The 21,698-nt window shown below is 45.4% G+C and overlaps 1 long non-coding RNA gene across 2 annotated transcripts; it reads left to right on the plus strand.

Moving 5' to 3' along the window:
* Positions 1-13,493: 13,493 nt before the first annotated feature.
* On the plus strand, positions 13,494-17,748 carry LOC123159037 (uncharacterized). 2 transcript variants are annotated; one of them, XR_006479455.1, is made up of 7 exons: positions 13,494-13,998; positions 14,070-14,233; positions 14,385-14,466; positions 15,322-15,512; positions 16,524-16,620; positions 17,017-17,095; positions 17,457-17,748. It is a non-coding gene; the product is annotated as an uncharacterized lncRNA (long non-coding RNA). The 2 variants fall into 2 exon arrangements; XR_006479456.1 differs by having other exon boundaries at positions 14,385-14,462.
* Positions 17,749-21,698: the final 3,950 nt, after the last annotated feature.

Consider the following 21,698-nt stretch of genomic DNA (forward strand, 5'->3'; position numbering starts at 1 on the left):
AGGCTGATTGTGAGAGACAAGGAGTTGTTTGTAAATAGGGAACAAGTACGGGCATCTTTTTGCAAAAATGGAGAAGCTTGGTTTGTATGCGTCAGATCTAGATCCGACGGCTATTGGTGAAAGATGGGAGGCACACCATCATCACCAACTCAGGACCTGTTTGATTCGCAGGATTTTGAAAATGCAGGAATAGGACACGACAATATTACAAGTTTCAAACTGATATTACAAATGTTAGGAGTAATGCTGCACCTAGGAAGAGGGAATTACTAGGAAGTTTAAGTAAGAACTTTCGTTACTTTAGGTGGATGCAGCATTATCATACAAACTAAAAATCCACCACCCTGACAAGTTACTAATGGGGAAATAAGTTTTCGAGTCTCTGGCACTTGATGTTTCAAAAACAAATTCAGCTTCTGCGGAGACTTTGTCATTTAGGCTTAGACGCTTGCGGTGATCAGCACGCCATTCATTGTTGCGCCAGAGAACGCCAAACCTCATTACCTTGAGCACACTTGCCTCCAGAACAAAGAACCTGGCCAATTTAATCTCAGCTGTGCTGCCTCGGTAGTTGATCAAATCAATTTCTGTAAGATGGAGATCAAGACATTTGATGAGATTTTTATAGTGCAGCACATTTTTCACTTTCGGGTCTTTATTTATCTGCAAAAGAAGAGAACATATTAGAGCAGCTGGCTGCATAAGATTGTCGTGTCATCAAGAGGTACCAATATCATTCCCTCATACGATAGGGTTGGCTGGCTAGTGATATTTTCTCTCTCTCTCTTTCTGTTTCCTCTCATTTAACTAGGAGCACGTGAAGAGCTTGGGCATTTGTTGCCTTCCACTATGTGGCTGATGCCATATTTTGCAAAAGTATGCCACATAATACGCATCGATGTCAAATCAAAAGATTTTGGCACCGCTCTCGCGATATGAGAGAGTTGGCACCGCTGTGCACACAGACCCACATGTATAAACAAATCAATCAAACCAACTACACCAGCCTCTCACTCTCCCAAATAAGTGTTTTTTTATTGCCTCAGTCCTCTCTCTCTATCCCACATAGTGTTTTTTCATTGCGTGAGTTAATTTGGCACCGTAGCAAAGTAGGTGATCCAGATTGGGGCACCAGGTGAGCAATGGAGGGGCATCGATGCCAAATGCATCACAAGTGAATTTGGCACATGTTTTGGCCTACATAGCCCACTTTTGTACTCCCTCCGTCCAAAAATTCTTGTCTTAAATTTGTCAAAATACGGATGTATCTAGTTACATTTTAGTGTTAGACACATCCATATCTAAACAAATGTAAGACAAGAATTTTGGGACGGAGGGAATACTACCTCGTATTTAGTATAAAATTTTGACCATAGATTTACCTAAGAAAATGCCAATGCACGTCACTATAAATTACACCATTTGAAATTATGTTCAAATACGAATGCAACGATATAGTTCTTAGTGACATGCATTAACATTTTGTTAGTTAAATCTATGGTCAAATTTTGATACTACAAAATTGGAAGAGTAAACCAGGACGGAGTTAGTACTCCATAGAGTTACTGGAGTAATCTAAGTTACTTTCTACTATGACTAGCCTAGGCTACTATAGTAGTAGTACAACATAAAAATGATGCTGGTGATCACGTGAGAAAAAATAGTAAAACATTTCTTTCGGTGCAGTGCGTAGATGCAGTTTTGAACACTACACTTGTCATCGTAATTTGGGAAAATACAAAAAAATTGAGCTACGTTGTGATTACCGTTTACTTATAGGAAAGAAGTTTCACCTCGATGAGTAGCTTTTCCGTGCATGGAAAGCATGTAAGGAATCCAACAACTTGATCCAGATTGGGGCCGATAGATTTTAGTGCTAACATCTTCACTGTGCGCATGGACTGGGTCAAGCTTGTGGGAATCATTTTATGGAAGACGGTCGTAAATACATCAAGAAGAAATTTAAAAATGTGAATTTCAAGAAGACGGAGAAGAAGATGAGTGATGTACCTGAACGATTACGGATCCAATAAAAAGTTCAGAGAATTTGGCAGACGAGTACACCAACGCTGTCAATTTCGGCGCATCAATGACCCTGTTTTTGTTGGACCTTCTAGACCCGATACAAGAAATCTCTCAAGGAAAGGCGCATTCTCAATGACCAAAACGTGGAATAACTAGAATGATCTCTTCCCAATTGATGTCTTGTTGCGGGGCCAGCAAGACACACAAATCCATCGGAGATTCGTCGAGACGATGTGGAGGCTAATGAACTCGTGAATCTGCTCAAGACGAAGGTACTCGAGGCAGTACAGCTGCGGAGCAGGTGCTCCATAGCCTTCTTCGAGATGACAACGTCGAAGAGGTCGAGCTGCTTGAGTTGAGAGAGAAGAAGGGTGGGCGCGACATTAATTTGGGGAAGATAGCAGGAGCTGAAGCTGGCGCGGCGCAGCGTTGGCGTGAGGCGGAGCGCGGACGGCGGCCAAGAGCGACATCGTCCAGCCTTAAAGCTGAGCTCCTCGAGCTGATCTAGGGCGGGGGATAAGAACCACTCGTCGAACTTGGGTTAGACCTTGCAGTTGGTACTGAACTTGCGGATGTCAAGGCGTCTGGCTGGCAAAGAGTGCGATGAAAGGATCTTGGAGACTGCGGCCATGAGTTTGTAATCACCGTCGCAGAGGCAGCTGTCAACGGTGAGGTTGAGGGTTACGCAGCGCCAGAGGGGGCGCCACTGCTGAGAGAGCAGGGCGGTCCGCACGGCAGATTTTGTGGGGAGGAGGCCGATGATGACGAGCAGCATGTCATCGGGGAGGCTGCTGATGAAGTCCAGGCTCGCCGAATGCGGTTTTGGCTTGAGCTGCCTCCGCTTGTTGGCTGCCTTGCCGTCCATCTCAACCGGCGGCGACGCCGGTGTACACGTGTGCTGGTGTGTGTTGTGTGCTGGGTGTGCGCGAGTGCGCCCTTATGTGCATGCCGCCGAGCAGTGGTGAATTGTGCACGAGTGCGTCCTTCGCGCGCAAGAAGTTTGTCCTCAATGCGCCCTCGATTTACTAGTGTGCGGGGTGCTACCCCGAGTGGTTTCAACGTTGTTTACTTCACCGCGTGTCAGATGGGCCTCTAGTTTACTTATTTTCACCCACTGCCACATGGGCCAGCACATGAAGATACAGAACACGAGCTGACAACGCAGCATGTGGATTGGTTGACCTATCAACTAAACAATATACGGAGCTATACGCTGACACAGTGAGCGTATAATCCGTCGGTATAGAGAGTTCGAGTGAGAGGGGAGGCCCGTGAGAGATAGCAGAGAGAGAGAGAGAGAAAGAGCTACTCCCTCCGTTCGATAATGTAGTTACAACATTTTTTTAAGTCAAACTTTTGAAACTTTGACCAAGTTTATAAAGAAATTACTTATATCTACAATACCAAAGATAAATGATAGTATGAAGTAAGTACATGTTGTGATGAATCTAATGATCGTTCCAGATGTAAATGTTTTTCTCCACATATACCTGGTCAAACTTTTCTGAGGTTTGACTTTTCAAAACATCCATATGCTTATGGACGTGACAGAGTCCCTAGAGAGAGAGAGAGAGAGAGAGAGAGTGAAAAAAGTGTGTGTGCGTGTGTGAAAGAGACATGGACAACACACGATAAAAGTAGAGAAAAAGCGTGCGTGTCTTATGCAAACATATCACACATGCATCTTCGACAACGGAGGCAAGGTGAGGAGATAGTGTGTGGTTGTTTGGAACCGAGAGAGGAAGACCCCTAGCACGTGGCCAAGAGGGGTCTGACAAACAAGGGAGAGAGGTCGAGAGAGACGTACGGAGAAAATGCAGACATGGGGAGGAGAGAGTGTATGTTTGTCATAGAGAGATCCCCTGGAGATCGTGATGGGACTACATGGGTGGGAGATCGAGTGACAAGGTGTGTGCGCGATAGAAGATGCCCCGAGAGATATCGAGATAGACGTATGGATGGAAGGAGACAATACGTGTGTTCCTGATGGCTAGTAAGAGATAATCATACTTAGGAGGGGGGAGTGCTTGCGCCTATGGCCCTGTTTGGATACTCTAACTCAGTTAGAGGTTAGAGTTAGATTCATACCCTGAACTAACCCTGAACTAACTCTAAGTAAAGAGGTGTTTGGATGGCAGGGTTAGATGGAGCGCGGATACGGCGAGGCACCTTCACGGGCGGTGCGAGAGGGAGGGAGGGAGAGGACGAGAAGCTTCGAGGAAGTGGGGAGGGATCTGCTGCGGGGAGAGCGAGAGAAAAAAGTGTTTATTAGTGGTCCCGAGAAGAACTAACCCAAATAAGCACCTCTTGGATGGGTTAGTTTTTTTGGATGGGTTAGATGCATCTAACCTAAACTAACCCTCCTGTTTGGATCTTTTTGGGTTAGTTGACTCCAAACTAACCCAAACTAACTCTAACCCATGGATCCAAACAGAGCCTATGATGGAGTGAGGGATTATGGTACTTAGGGGGGTGCGTGTCACATGGAGAGAGAACAAGGGCGGAGAGTGTTGGATGGGTCTATATGTATAGCGCGAGCGAGACATGTGTATGTGTGAACCAGGGAGATATAAGGCCAGTTTGGCTTGCGTCGTGAGCATCTTTTGCGTGGCCTGGGGTTGTGGCTGGATTTCATGCACGCTTGTTTGGTTGCTACCCTGTGAAAAAGAAAGCCCGCCTGGGCTGGGTTCCCTTGCACTTTAATTAGCCTGGCTGAACTCCAGACACTGCAAGTAGCCTGGCCCAAGCGACCGATTTCGAACGCCTGGCCGTGCCTGGTCGTGCGGCCACGAGGCTAACAGCAACATGGATGGATATTAGCATTAAATAATTGATGCATGGATTGATTGATGGGACGTTGATGCTTTGCCTGGCCCAGGCATGAACCAAACGCTTCAGCACCACACAAGCCTGGCCAGGCAGAAATATTTTACATCTCACGTCCACACCAGGCAGTACCGGCCATCAAGGCATGAGGGTCAGGTCACGAACCAAACTGACCAATAAAGTTTGAGAGAGATTGAGGAGCCCCGATAAGGCTGAGTGGTGCGTCAGATAGCTGAGAGGGGGAAAGAGATATTCCATCCGCTCGATAATGCAGTGCATGTAAATTTTTTAGAAGTCAAACTTTGGAAACTTTGATCAGGTTTACGCAAATGTTATTTATATCTACAATACCAAAGATACATCATACAAAACTACATCTCATGGTGAATCTAATGGTATATGTTTGCCGTACTAGATGTAATTGTTTTTCTCCACGTACATGGTCAAACTTTGTGATGTTTGACTTTTCAATAAATCTATATGCTATGGACGGAGGAGAGTGCCTCAGTCGAGACAGATCAAGTGCGTGTGAAGGAGAATGAGTAAGTGTGCAAAAAGAGTATGTGTGTGAAAGAGAAAGTGACAACAAACGATAAATTAGAGAGAGAGTGTGTTTTTTTCGTTTCTTATGCGAACATATCACGCATGCATCTCCGAGATGGAAAAGCGAGGCGAGGACATACACGAAGATAGCTAGTGTGTGATTGTTTGCAACGGAGAGAGACACCCCTGTAGCACATGTCCAATAGAGGTCTGGCCAACAAGGAAAAAAGGTCGAGAGGGACACATGGATGGCATGGACGCATGGGGAGGGAGAGAGGGTGTGTTTGTGATAGAGAGATCCCCTCGAGATCGTGAGGGGACTATATGGGTGGGAGATCGAGGGAGTGCGTGCGCGATAGAAAGATGCCCCGAGAGAAATCGAGATAGACCATGCACATGTTTGTGATGGAGACTAAGATTAGCTAGTCATATACATATAGGGGGGACTGCGTGTGCCTACAATTGAGTGAGAGACCATCATACTTGGCTAGCTGGGCATGAGATTGTGTGTGTGTGTGTGCGTGTGAGATGGAGAGAGAACGAGGGAGAGAGATAGAGTTTTAGATGGGCCTATCGAGTGCGAGTGAGATATGCATGTGTATGTGTGACCCAGGTGGATGGAGAGTTTGAGAGAGGGGGGAAGAGCTCCGAGACGACATAGTGGTGCGTGAGAGAGTTACGGGCAAAGAGCCAAGGAATTTGTGTGCGTACGATGAGTGCACCCAAGATATCTAGCTTGGACTAGCTAGAGTATCATACATAGTGTGCGAGAGAGACCTATAGATGGTGTATATATGAATGCGAACTAGAAAGACCCCCCCCCCACACACACACAAAGAGAGAGAGAGAGAGAGAGAGAGAGAGAGAGAGAGATGGAGAGAAAGGGAGAGGGACCAACAAGGTTTTTGTGTCGGATGCGTGCGACAGAATTGAAGATTGTCGGAGAGAGAGAGAGAGAGAGAGAGAGAACATGAGTCCGGGAGAGGGGGAGGTCGCGTTTTATGCATCAAAGACTGATATAAACCATGTTTCGATATAAACTTGCATTCAAATATTTAAATTGGAGAACATGTTGTCTGCAATCCACACATGAACGGATATATGCGTATATCAAACAAGTTCATTAATTTGATTTCAACATGTTCATGGAGTACTATAATACTGTACAACATGCTACTCGATTGAGGTGTTCAATTTTGGATTTAGTTCACTATTTTGACCTATTGAACGAGCTATTTCATTGAATCGAGATATTTCATTTTGGGTTTGATTCGCGTTTTTGAGTGGGTCAACTATTTGTCATATAGTAAATCGCTAGCAACGAGCATGTAAAAACACATTACTCCCGAGCATCATCTCTCCATCTAAAAAAGAAGTGGCAAGCTAATATTTCAAAATTTGATTCGAATCGACTTGGTAAGGTAGACGTGGATGCTCGTTCTCCCAAAATTTGAACGAACCGTTAAACATCCTCTCTGCTCGGTGGAATTCGCCCGAGCAAATAAATGGGAGACGCGAAATTACCGTCCTATGTGGGACACGCATCAATTGGCCCGTTGTACATCGAGGGTAGGTTCGTAACTTCATCCAAGCGCGCCTTCTCCTCGGCCGAAATGACATGTGCCGAATAATTCATAAACCATGGTCGGCAAAACACGCTCTCCTCGCCCGAAATAGCTCGCGCCCACTATTTCAAAAACGCTCTCCTCGCCCGAAATCGCTCGCGCCCACTATAGTTCAAAACACGCCCTCCTCGCCCGAAATCGCTCCCGCCCACTATTTGGGGAGAAGCAAAGTTACTCTACTATCCCCGACCCTCAGTACACAGACCAAAGCCGAGAAGCCTATAGGCAAGGGTAGAACTGTAACTCCCCTCACATTTCAGACAAATGCGTTCGTAAGACATGGTTCCACTCCCCTCCCAATTCCCCCCCCGCCCGCCCCCATTCATACCTCATGGGCGCCAAATCACCTTCTCCCCGGGAAGCTCCCTTCTCCCGAGCCGCGAAACCTCAGCCCCACCTCCATGGCGCCCCCACCGCACCAATTTCACAGCCGCCCTCCTCCCTAATGCCGGAGACGCTGTCCAATTGCCGTCGTGCACTGGGCCGTGTGCCTCTTACTCCTTGCTGCTGGTGCTGCCTCGACGACGGCCACGTGAACCGTACCGGAGCCGACTCACACCTGCCGTTGTTCACGGCGCCGGAGCGGCTCCAACTTCGGATCTGTCCAGAGTCCTGGCGCTGCTTCCGCGTAGCCGTCGACCGTCGCGACATCGCTCTTTCCCTGCCGCCGGTCGCCACCGCAACCGCGCCGGCCTCACCGACTCGGCAGCTGGACCTGCCTACTTCACCATGCCGCCAGATAGGTCGCACCCTCATCTCAAATCACTTTATTTAGGCGTCAGTTGTCTGAATTTTTATTCTGGGCCAATCGATTCCCAATGGGAAGCAGCACCCCTCGAGGCGGCGGAGCTCCTAGGCTGCCGGTTGGCTGGTGTCTAACGTAAGGGTGCGGGGCCGCAAGTTCGCCGCGGAAGCAGCGCTTAGATGGCTATCTTTTAGAGTTGCGTGGGTTGAAGGTACTGCCGCCGCCGGATCTGGATGACGGGGAGTCTTTGTGGATTGGCCCGGGGGCGGCGCAACCACGGCAGTGCGGTGGGGCGGGGAGCGGGGTTTTGGCCGGGGCCACAGACGGCGGAGGCAGGCTGCTCTGCCGTTGGTCGCTGGCTCTTCGGGGAAGATTCCGAACAGTGTCAGCCGGGAGGCACAAGACGGCCATCAAGCCATCCGGCGTAGATCGGACAGTACCAAAATAAAATAAAATCGTGTGACCCCAATTTAGTCTTCAGTCAACAGACGTGTGACCACTCTCGTACCTTGCTGTTGATCTCTTAGTGTATTTCTTCAGATCAAAGAGATATGTCGTTCTTAACATTATGCGTTATCTGCATCTTCAGACACACCGTCTTCCGACTCACCGCAGCTGCTCCAACAAGGGAAGCATACACCAGAAGGGAGCTACAGTCCCCACTCAACAGTTCCCTGCATCGAATGCGCGTGCCCGACATGGACAGCCACAACAACTGCAGGGCCATCGACAAGTCAGCACATGATGCTCACTCCTATGGATGGCAGCCAGATAGGTTGTACCCTCATCTTACTTGTGTGCAACATTTATGGCTTTGTTATTCATCTAAGCACGGAAAATAGATCATCACATTTCACTGTATATTCATGCTGATCTCTTACGGGTCTTGTTCAGGAGTTCACGCTGTTCCATAGTTCAGCTAAGATACTTGTTCTTTAGGTAACGCTGTTCCATAGTTATCATCCATCAGCCAATGCTATCCCACAGGCTGGTGATTATAGTATTATACCACTTCTAGTATTACCTATGTTGTTCTTTAATACTTTTGTGTGCCATCTAGTTAATCTCGAGTACAAACGATACATATTCTGTAGCTTTCATCTGTGTTCTCCCTTTAGTTTATGAGACCTGTTGCTGCTAGTTAACCCCAGTCCTACTATTTATGTCGTCTCCTACAGGCACTCATTTACATAAATCTAACTACTAGTTGTCTTCCATGCATGTCAGATATAATTGCACACACTGATATATCCACAAGAACCTCACGGAGCAATGTAAAGGCCAATAAACTTGATGTCAATGATACCCAATATGATGGAACATGTAAAGGCAGTTCTTCAGAAGACTTGCAGAAAGATGATGAATCCTCTTCACCCCACAAGGTCCTTGCTCTAACTTGGCCTGTGATATGGGTACAACATGCATATAATGTCCTGGAGTGTATCTACTCTGTTGCAATGCCATGTGCTTAGCATGCTGATCATGCATGTAAATATGTCATGCCTTCCTGTTTTTCAGTACCTATTCCATTCATGATAACATGTTTTCAAATTCAAGTACTGTCATTCTACTCTATCGCAATGCCATCTGCTTAATTTGGACATCATGCTTCTGAATATCTTATGCATTGTTATTCATCAGTATGTACTTCATCTGTCTGCCATACCATGTTTTTTTACATTGAAGTGTTGTTCTAGTGCTCTGTTGCAATGCCATCTTATTTTCCCAATCATACACGTGTATGTTGCCTTAGTTATTTCTGTACGTATTCCGCTAGCATATAGTTTTACATTCAACTAGTGTTTTTTTGCTGTGTTGTCCTGTCGTATCCCTAGCTCTTACACCATACTCCCTCCGTCCGGATTACATGTTGCCGAAATGGATAAAAAAGGATGTATCTAGAACTGAAATACGCCTAGACCCATCCATTTTTTTCCGGATGGAGGGAATACATGTCAATATGTCATGCCTTTCTATTCTTCAGTACCTATTCCATCTCTCTGCTGTCGCATGTTTTATAATTAAAGCACCATTCTTCTATACAAGGCATGCAAGGGGAAGACGACTATGTTAGAATCTGAAGGGTTACAAACAAGGCCTTTGCAAAAGATCCAAACGCCAGGAGATAATAAACCAACTCCAGTTTTTATAGATACTGCTCCAGCACAGAGAAACCCAACTCCTACTGATAATAAGCAGATTCCAGTGGCCAAAGAACTAGTCCGCTCCAGTCCAGCAAAAATATGTCAACTCAATTCTAAGAAGCGTGTGCGTATCCTTGCATCATGAAATTTTATAGCATGCTGATCATATTTTCTACATGTTTCTTACCCATCTCTCTTTTAGAAAATAAGCTTAACAGATAGAAGAATTTCTGCAATGGTATCGTTTATGAGGAAAGATTTTGCAGGAATTCTCTGTGCTCCAATGTAGATGTAAGTACCTGTTGTATATCACTATATTTTTACATCAGCATGTATTTTGTTAATCGGCGTGAATCCAACCTTTATCTGATCTAAATTTAGTTGTAGCAAAATGTATGATTAAAGGCCACAATGTTGATTTTTGTAAGGAAAACTGCCTGGTAGTTTTGCATCCTGAGCTGCATGAGTGTACTATCTCATATCAGTGGGTTTGAATACTTTGGTTCTGCAGTGGGTTTTTCAGTGTTTTTTTACTGTGTTGTCCTGTCGTATCCCTAGCTCTTACATCATACTCCCTCCGTCCGGATTAAATGTCGCAGAAATGGATAAAACTGGATGTATCTAGAACTGAAATACGCCTAGACCCGTCCATTTATTTCCGGATGGAGGGAATACATGTCAATATGTCATGCCTTTCTATTCTTCAGTACCTATTCCATCTCTGCTGTAGCATGTTTTATAACTGAATCACCATTCTTCTATATAAGGCATGCAAGGGGAAGACGGCTATGTTAGAATCTGAAGGGTTACAAACCAGGTCTTTGCAAAAGATCCAAACGCCAGGAGATAATAAACCAACTCCATTTTTCATAGATACTGCTCCAGCACAGAGAAACCCAACTCCCACTGATAATAAGCAGATTCCAGTGGCCAAAGAACTAGTCCGCTCCAGTCCAGCAAAAGAATGTCAACTCCATTCTAAGAAGCGTGTGCGTATCCTCGCATCATGAAATTTTATAGCATTCTGATCATATTTTCTACATGTTTCTTACCCATCTCTCTTTTAGAAAATAAGGTTAAACGATAGAAGACTTCCTCCATTGGGATCGTATTCGAGGAAAATATCTTGCGGGAATTCTCTGTGCTCCAATGCTGATGTAAGTACCTGTTGTATATCACTATATTTTTACATCAACATGTATTTTGTTAATCGGCGTGAATCTAACCTTTATCTGATCTAAAATTAGTTGTAGCAAAATGTTAAAGGCGCCAATGTTGATTTTTGTAAGGAAAACTGCCTGGTAGTTTTGCATACTGAGCTGCATGAATGTACTATCTCATATCACGCACATTACTGAATTGTAGTGCTTCTCTGGTTGCCCATTCATTCATTGTGTCAATGTTGCTTTCGTGCTACCTTACCTGGCTGATGATAGCTGTGCCATATTGTGTTAATTTGGTGTAGGCTAGTTGCCCAAACGTTCGTTGTGTCAATGTTGCTTTCCTATTATCTGACTTGGCCAATGATAGCAATGCTAGTGTGTTAATTTTGTGCAGGCTGCTGAAGATAAGAAGACAAACTCTGAAAACAGCAAGGCAACCCCATTGTTTCTTTCCAGTAAATCTAGGCCAGGTAATATGGCAATAACTCATGATTAATCTGTTTGGCTCCCGTCCTAATTTATGTTATGATGCAGTGGTCGAGACACTCTCCACTATCAATAATACAAGCCTGCCAAAATCGGCATCTAAATCTGTTCAGTATCCTCTGTCTCGAATGCAACGAAATAAATGTATGTTTGTGAACCAATTAATAGCTGAAGCAATGATGGAAATGGTGGATGAATCAGAGGTGCAGAGTAGTGCGACACAACAACTGATCAATGTTTTCAGAGACAGTGTAGCAAAGCAGAAAGAACTTGCCCACATGCTTATGGGCGTCATCTGTGCTGAGGTTGCAGATTGTGACGTTGTAGATGGTTAGGTTCTGCTCATTTATTTGCACTGGCATCAATCTTTGATTGCCCAGTGGATGTAATTTCCTGTAATATATGCTGGATGTGCAACAGTATTCCCTGTATGCCGTACCTTTGCTTGATCGGTTTTGGTCCTGTGCATAATTGCTCATCGTAATGGGCTCAAATTATCTAATTTGGCCTAAAGAAATGTACGAACTTTAGTGGGCCCATTAAGTTAATGGGCTGTTACTAGGCCGAAAGTTAATGGTCGGCCCTCTTACCTCCCGGGTCGTTAATAGGCCGACATCGAAGCGGGTAACAGGTGGCCCCAATTTATTTCACGGGCCGTTACTAAGTTTGGGCTTACTGTAGGCCTTTAGCAGGCCGAAAGAGATTGCGGGCTTGTACTAGACCATGAAGACCATGGGCCGCTAAGAGGCCGAAAGTCAGGTCGTATTGTAAATGGCCCAACTATGTTGTGGGCCTTTAGCAGGCCGAAAGATAAACCGGGCTGGTATTGGACCATGAAGGGCATGGTCCGTTAAAAGGCCAAAACTAAGGTCCGACTGCAAATGGCCCAACTCATTTATGGTCCGTTAACAGGCCGAAAGGCACACAGGGCCGGGAATTGGCCAACACTTAAATGGGTCGCTAAAAGGCCAAAACTCAGGTCCGACTACAAATGGCCCAACTGATTTATGTGCCGTCAAGAGGCTGAAAGTGAAACCAGGCCAGAAATTGCCCCAACACTTAAATGGGCCGCTAAAAGGCCGAAACTCAGGTCCGACAACAAATGGCCCATCAAATTTATGGGCCGTCAACAGGCTGAAAGACACACCGGGCCGGAAATTAGCCCAACATTTAAATGGGTCGCTAAAAGGCCGACATATGTACGTCCTGAAAATTGGCCCATCCATTAAATGGGCCGTTAACAGGCCGAAATCTCATCGGGCCGATATTGAGCCCAAATATATAGCGGGCTATTAACGGGCTCAAACTGACGATGGGCTACAATGGTGTCAAATCTTTAACGGCCGTTGACGGGCCGAATTGGCACATCTCGTATGGGCCGTGGGCTTAATTGGACCTGACACAAATAGGCCTTATATGGGCTGGCCTGCTAATTTTTACTAGGCCGTCCTTTTCACAGGAATGGCCTCTGTTGGGCCGTGCCACATGTTGACGTATCATAGGCGCCTTCCGTCCAATGAGTGGATGACATCTGTCTCAACGATGAGCCGACACGTGTTTCCTCTAGCCAATGATGATTTTACATGTGGAAAATCCCCATTGGTTGGGGTTGTTAACGGGTTAAACCCGACCCGATAGCTTAACGTCATTCTGTTATGGTGGATGCCACATGTCGATCAACCTTGACGAAAGCACTTCTGTGACGCGCGATTTATCGTCATGGAAGTGGACACTTCCGTGATGATAATTTTGGTAATGTCATGGAACACTTCTACGACAGCACAGGTATGACTATCTTGATTCTGTCATAAGTTTTTCATGGATGCACATGCATGACAGAAAACGCGACCTACTGTGACAAACACGTATCATCACGGAAGTGTATTGTTTTGTAGTGTCACGTGCTCCATCTCCCCTCGTCTCCCACATCGCCACCGCCACCCCGCTGATCCCATCCCTCCTGATTCAGATCCTTTCTCCCTGATTCAGATCCCTCCTAATTCAGATCCACCCCGCCGACCCCGCCGCCCGCACCCGCGCGCCAGCACCCGCTCTGTTCCGGGGGCTTCTGCCGTTCCGGGGGCTTCTGCCGCTCCTGAAACTCCGCCGCCCGCATGCTCCCCGGCACCCACGAAGCGGCCACGCCGATGGCCCCTGAGGGCGGCCCCGCCACCGCGCCGTGCATGGAGCTGGAGCTCCTGCTCGGCGTGGCACCGTTCGACCTTGAGGCGGCCGTGTACAGCCACGGGCTGTTCATGATGGCGCCCAACCGCTGGGACCCGGCCTCCCACGCGCTCATCTGCTAACTCCGCCTCGCCTCCGATCACTCCAAGTCCCTGCTCGCCCGTGTCTCCCACCACCCCGTGCGCCCCTCCCGCACCCTCCTCGTCTTCGTCCTCGACGCTGACGCCCACTCCCTGCTCCACCAGGACTATATCCTCGTAAGTAGGTGCTTTCAATGGAGTAGTATAGAGAAGAAAAGAAGTGATTGATTATTGCATTTTACTGGCAGGAGCAAGTGCGACAGATGTTGCGGCTGTCAGAGGAGGATGATAGGGTGGTGGCGGAGTTCCAGGCGCTGTACGCCGCCGCGAGGGAGGCGGGGTTCGGCCGCATCTTCCGCTCCCCCACGCTGTTCGAGGACATGGTCAAGTGCATCCTCCTCTGCAATTGCGAGTACGTCTCATTCTTGATTTCCCTCTGCTTTCCTCTGTATGTGCCAATTTTGGGATGGAACAGGGATTGTCATCATATTTCACTGGGTGTTCTCGTGGTAACACACTAGCCAATTTCTTTTACCGATTGATGCTGTTGCTGTCGTATGCAGACTGTTGTGATGGAAAATCATTTGATTTGCTACATATCATCAATTCAACAGGAAGCGCCAATAGTGACAAGATAGATGGTAGGTAGGTTGCATTTCTATCACTTGGGCAACACATCTGACTGCTGTTAAATAAAAGAATTAGTTTGGTTTTTACTGAGGATTCTGCTGTACGCAGAGTCATGTCGTGGTTTACAAACTTGGACGGTGGAATTGTTTTGTGCCTTAAATATGTGTGATTCAGCTATGAGATGCACAAGTTTGTATTGTGATTTCTGGAACCCTACTGTTTAGATGCGGTTTTGTTGTCCTTTTGAATGGTTGGTACCCCAGATTCGTGTTTTGTTTGCTGAAAACTATAGTTATGTTTCCTGTAGAGTATAGAGTCATGGCATGTACTCTGACAAAATATTTGAAGGGTTAAATAATGCTGAAATGCCCTGCTGCAGTGTAGCTCTATTGATGATGAAGATTGACAGATCTTTTATGCTTGTGTTTGATTTGATGCCATGTCAACTTGGTTGCATAATCATGAAGTAAATTGCTCGGTGCAGTTATTTTCTCTTAAAAGTTTGGCAGTGTATGTCATCTAAATAAAACTGCAGGCAGTGATATTCTTGTATGAGTATATATGTCTGCATTGCATGTTGTTTTTGTGAAAATATGATGATTACTTCCTAGGTACTGCATATTGTGTTTAGCTTGAGCTTTTGTATGCACTAGTATTACTCTGTTTAGCTTGAGGTTTGAAGCTCTAGTATGCTTAGAGTGACTGGTTAAGTTAGTCTCTTAATCGACAAGTTAACTGCACTAGTATTTACTAGTATTACTGTTTTGCTTTTACAAGAATTAATTTGTTCTGTCTCTAATTGATGCTAACGACAAATGTTATGTTCTGTCTATGATTCATGCTGATGACATCTACATTCATTTCATCCAGTGAGCAAACATGGCACCATCCATGAGTCTTGCAGCGAAAGGTCTGCTCCCCTTTGGAGTGCTCCCCTCGAGCGGCGTCGCGCAGAGGCTGGTGTCTGTGACCGCCTCACTGGAGCACAATACGAGCGATTATAAGAGGAAGCTACTGACCCTGTTTTTGGTCAAAGAATAATGGTTCACTGCAAGAAATTAGTAGGTGTCTGCTCTTTCACTAGTGGCGACCCTTGCTTTCATTGCTAATAATACACGCATGCTCCACAACTAATACAGAAGATGCATTTCCATCCCATCTAGTAGGTGTTGACTCGATGCAAACAAATAAAATAAAATTAGTAGGTGTTGACTTCTCGCACCCCATATATGCTGAACGATGCTAACTGTTGTACCAATGTGATGTTGCTTGCTTGATTGATGACTGGTTGTCATTAACTAGAAAAAAGAACAAGAAAACCTTGTCAATTTATTTGAGGAGAATCATGTATCCCATTCATTAGACAACCAGTACTAATACTTGTATTTGCATGTTTGCTTGCTTTCTTGCTTGTAGCACTATCAAGTGTGAGGAAATTCAATACTAGGATGTGTGGAGCTAGGATGCTGTTGGATCATTGGCACTTGTAGCACTATCAAGTTTGTACTGATTGCAGATAGAAAACCTTGTAATTTTGTTTCCGTAAGCTAAACTTTGTGATTTAATTTCTGGAAGCTAAACATTGTAAGCCCATTAAGAAACTTGAGCAAAATCAGTCCACAAGTTAGTTGAAGTCACAAGTGTCGTTTATTGACAGAGTCTTCTGCCATGGCGAATGTTATATTCAAAACCACTTCTGATCACTTTGTGTTTTCCTTTTTAATATTTTTTTGGTCTTGCTTGGTGGGAATTGATCCAGTTAAGTGGCTGACTGGGAATATTAGAATGTCAAATTCATGTCTTAGTGCGTCTGATAATGTCGTTTCTTTCTTTCTTCCTTTTGTTGCAAACCTGAAAAGAAAGTGCAATGTGAACCTAGAAGGTGCATGTACTGCTGCTACTTTCGTGTGCCAACTGTTATACTAGTTGGGTTGTGATGATCCAAACAAGTCTGACAGCAGTAGTACTGTTGACAGTTGGTGTTTAATTTCATTCCTGCCATGGTATTTATTCTTTCGACATCTCGTGTATATGCTTGGTTCCCTGATGGGTGCACTTTATATCATGCGCAGGTGCAAGACAGAGACACGCCACCATGCAATGATTCTTCTCCCACTCGCAGGCCTCCCACTCCAGTAACTCTTTTTCTGCTCCAGCATAGCATAGCTGGTAAGCAATCACTCCTCTCTTTTTCTGCTCCAGCCATGGTGATTTCTGTCTAGTGCTTATGATTCTTTGGAATTGTAGTTTAGTGATGCCAAATGTTGCATCGATAATATTTGATCAAAACCACCCAATTAAGTTGAACAATCAAAGAGAGCCTGCTGCTAACAGACATGTTTTCTTTCCTAATAAAGATTGGGTTATTGTCCTGGCTCTGAAACATGCAAATTTTTTACCCGTCTATAAGTCTTGATCAAATCCAGCTTGTATCTACTTTTAGATGTAGACTGTTATATATTTTTTTGTCGATTAAAAACCTGCTTGCATGTTGTTGGATATCAACCATGGTTGAACCTAAAAATGGCTGATTAGATATCTTTTCTTTTTTCTGCACTCTACTAGTCGTCGTCGCCCCTTCCATAGTTGGGTTCGAGTCTTCTCCGGCATTGCTAAAGATCACCATTCACACTATAATCCACAGGTATCTCTCTCGGTTCCCTTTATACCCTCCTACCCTTGTGATGTTAGTATGCTTGTGCTGACTAGTTTTGTTAGATCTTGCCGGTTGAATGGATGGTCGTGTTAGTAGAATGGTATTTTGTTTTAGCTGCAATGTGTTGCAGTGAAGTTTTTGGCACGACTTGCACTTGAGCCATGCATATTCATATTCTGTATCTGTTTTCTTGTATGTATGGGTATCTCATTTTAATTAGTTAGGGGACAAAAAGCATGGCACTAGCTCAATTTGTGTTATCATTCTAAATAAATGTCATTTTCTTGAATGGTCTGTTCATAATATGTTTGCCCCAATTTTTCTTATTCTTCTCTCATTCATGTAACAGGGTGACAGAGGAAGCCATGTTGCAGTTTTGTTTGTTGCCAGCCCTGACTACGGTCGTCCAACGAGTCTGGCATGTTGTTCACCTGACTACGGTCGTCCAGCGAGTCTGTCATGTTGTTCATCTGACTATGGTCGTCCAGCGAGTCTGGCATGTTGTCATTTTCTTGTAAAGCAATACTGTATTACACTTATCGAGCTCGTTACACTTGTAGAGCTTGAAAGTAATGTATTGCACATGGTTATGTATTGGCACGTATAAAGCTTGCTATTGTGATTGCCATTGTATTATGTGATCTGGTTGCTCTTATTTGAAGTATCATGTGTGCTTTTTTCTAGCAATTTAAATACTAACTGAAATATGAAGAATATGAGCCCGATTGATGGGACCCACTTACCAGAACATAAAAAATGGGACCCAGTTACTAGAACCTCACAATTGGGACCCATCTGACTAGTGGACCCATTTCATAAAAAAGGAAAATGAAATAGTTTAGACAAAAAGGCCATGGCCCAACAATAAAAAAGCTACAATGTTGGGCTTGGCCCATGAAGCCAACCAATAATGGACAGGAAAAAATATATAAAAAGGCTGTATTACTGGGCTCGTCCCACGTAAAGCGTTGAATTGGACCGGGCTGAATCTTACCAATGACTTTTTCAATTGGTCGCAATTTTGCCACATCAGGTTGCCACATCGGATCCGACGTGGCCTGGGCAGACATCTAGTGACCAAAACAAAAGGTCATGGGTTCCACGACCTTTTGTTTTCGTCATAAACATCTATGACCTTATCCCGAAGAAGGTCGTTAATTTTAGTTTACGACTGCCAGCTTTTGACCATCTGTTTTTGGTCACAAAAAAGTCGCAAATGAAAAACAATGACCTTTCAGTGACCAATAGTGGTGGTCACAAGTTGACATATTTCTAGTAGTGCCAGGGAGGGGAAGAAGATGGAACACAACAGCCCCTCTTCACTAAGATGATGTCGGCGATTGTTGGGAAGCCGCCGACAAGGGACAAGACCCTGCTCAAGACTAGGGCGCACACCAAGCTGGGCAGGCAGAGCGTTAGGAAGGCAGCAAACCCATCCACGATGTCGGTACCGCAGCGGGCGACACTAAGGCTTATGCATGGGGTTGGGTTCCTGGGGTCGAAGGAGAGAATGACGGCGCAGGCGGCGGAAGCCCTCATTCGCCGCTTTGGTGAGCCCCTCACGGATGACGACATCGTTGCCATTGTAAGGCTCACCATGCCCGCATGCTCAAGGAAATTGCTGGCGCATCTGGCTAGGAAGGAGAAGCCTCAGGGCCTCCTACCCCATGTTAGGTAGCTTTAGTAGTTTACACTACCGTCGACGACCAACAATGTGCTGGGTAGAGCTAGGGCTAGTTTTCTATATGATGTTCTGTACCAGTAGTCAGGTTAGGGAGGATGCTGCTTGCCGGTGGGGTTTTGGGCTTATTGGTGGCCGCAGGCAACCCCAGGAGGATGGGCTGGTGTACCCGTGTTTAGTTTCAACAGTTAGTTGTCGACAACAACCCCTCTCGTTGTGTGCCTTTTTAGCTAGTTGCAAGAGTTTCTGCTGGTTACCCAATGGATGAAACCAACTTCCCGATCATGAGTTGGAATGTGAGGGGACTAAACACGCCGGCGCGTCACTCTATTATCCGTGACACCGCACATGCACATAAGCTTGCCATTCTGTGTCTGCAAGAGACCAAGATAGATTGCTGGTCCACTAGTTTAGCCAGAGAAGTGGGTAGTACTTGGCTCAACGAGTGCATTATGCTTCCAGCGATTGGAACGAGGGGAGGGGCGGCCACCTTTTGGAACTCCAGCATTGTATCTGTGCAATCGCACTTGATAGGGCAATTTTCCATCACCGCACGAGTAGATATAGGAGGTACAACCCACGCATACTGGCTTACCACAGTATACATCTAGCGACCAGACCTCAAACAGTCTGATCTCTGTGCATCAGTGTCATCCCTGGATTGATAATTCTGACACGCACGATACTTGACGGATTTATAACAGAGTAGAAATCACACACTTATTACATCGAATGTCTCAAAAGAGAACTTATTACAATAAATATGGCTTAAGGCCATCTAATAATTATAACAGCGGAAGGCTTGGAAGATAAAGCGAGTCCATCAACTCCAACGACATCACTGAGTGAAAGATCACGACCTAAGGCACCTTACTCGCCGTCTGAAAAGTTTGCAACATGAACGTTGCAGCCCGAAACGGGTCAGCACATGGAATATGCTGGCAATGTAACACATACCGAGTAATGAACAGAATAATGTTATCACTACATGCATACATGGCTGGTGGAAAGCTCTATGGTTACAGTTTTGCATAAAGCCAATTTATCCCTACAACAAAGGAATAAATTTTATTTAACTAACATGGTGGTTGTTAAACATTGAGAAGGTAATCCCCCTCTCAATCTCAATTAAGCATCATCATTAAACCCAATCAAATTATATTAAGAGTGATGAGATCCACATGATAATCCAAGAACTAGATAGTCAAAATGTCCATAATCGGGGACACGACTAACCATGATTAGTTTGTACACTCTGCAGAGGTTTGCGCACTTTTCCCCACAAGACTCGATATCCTCAGTTGGATTTCTCACACTACTTGATGTTTGAGAAACGGACGACCGAGACGCAGTCTTTCAGAAGCATTAACTCTTTACTTTGGGTAGACAGTACCAACCTACATCCCCTACATCTGCTAGCCTACCACTAAAAGAGGTCACGCAACCTACTCAACTATGCTAGAGCCCATAATAGCTTGCGGCTGCACACAGAAGTTTCTAGCATGAATAATCTTATGATCCCTTTGGGCCTGGGTGGCGGTCCATAGGAGAATCAAACGGTACCCTGGGATTTCCAAAAAAACAGGCAACACTGGGTTCCCCAGGTGCCTCAATCCACCCATATGTGAATTAAAGTAACCACCTTAAGTTAAACATTAATTAACAAAACTCACAGCTGTCATGGATACACTCACCCAATCCATGTCTACAAGCATAGCATAGCAATATAAGCAAACGTAGAAGTGACTCCCAAAGGTTTGATAACAAACAGGACAATAGGTACTACCTCATCTACTTCCCAAAACCCACATATTAAACAGGTCCTAATCATGCAATTGTTTGAGGATTGATCTAATGCAATAAAATTGGGTAGTAAAGAGGTATCATCAAAGTATTACTTGCCTTGCTGATGATCCACGAAACCTAGAGACTCATAGTAACACGCTTCACACTCCGGGTACTCTATCGCAAACAAACAAGCATACAATAAGCACTCAATTACAAGCACAGGTAAAACTCAAATAAGAAATCTAACCAGAAAGTTCAACTTAAGAACTCCGGTTTGCAAAAAGAATCAAACCAAACGAATCAACGAAACTCAAACTGCGAAAGAAACAAGCTTCATTTACTAATATGGACTTAAGTCAAATTTTACAGTATCGAAACTTGTTTAAGTTGGTTAAACAGAAAGAGGGTTTCGAGACGATACTCTAGGCGCTTGAATCGCCTGATTCCGATAAACGAGCGAAAAGATAAACTAAAACGAAAATCAGGGTAGAAACTGCGATCGAAAATAATCGCGGAAAAACCCTGGAAAAAGAAAACTAACGAACAGGCTAATGAACGAACGTTTATTGTCTGCGGCTAAACGGTGAACAGCGTTCGTTAAAAACGAATGAATGAGCGTACGCTCGCTAAATAAATAAACCAAAAAAACCAAACCAGATCTAAAAAACAGCTCTAGGGTTTCGAAAAAAACCAAACAGTTTTTCTAAGAAAACCGTCGAACGGTGAGACAGCGGCGGCGGCTACCTCTGGCGGTTGTCCGGCGAGCGAGGCGGCGGTCTGCGGTGGCGGCGGGGGGGGGGGGGTGAAAGGCGGCGGTGAGGCGACGGCGACGGGGTTCCGGGCGGCGGCGGCGGGTGGTGGTGGCGGGTGGTGGTGGTGGCGGGGTATATAAAGAGGGGGTGCGGCAGCTTGGGGAAGGGGGTGAGGAGGAGGAATCCTCCCCTGACTTGGTGGCGGCGGCGTGCTCCAGCCGGAGTCTGGTCGGAGTCGGTCGGGCGGAGGCGGGGCGAGGCCGGCCCGGCTCAGTTGGGCCGCTGGCCGAGTCGGGCACGCACATTTTTTTTAAATAACGTTTCGACAAAAATAAATCCTAGAAAAATAAATAAAAATCTAAAAATGCCA

The sequence above is a fragment of the Triticum aestivum genome, chromosome 7B (assembly GCF_018294505.1).
Source record: "Triticum aestivum cultivar Chinese Spring chromosome 7B, IWGSC CS RefSeq v2.1, whole genome shotgun sequence".
Lineage (NCBI taxonomy): Eukaryota > Viridiplantae > Streptophyta > Magnoliopsida > Poales > Poaceae > Triticum > Triticum aestivum.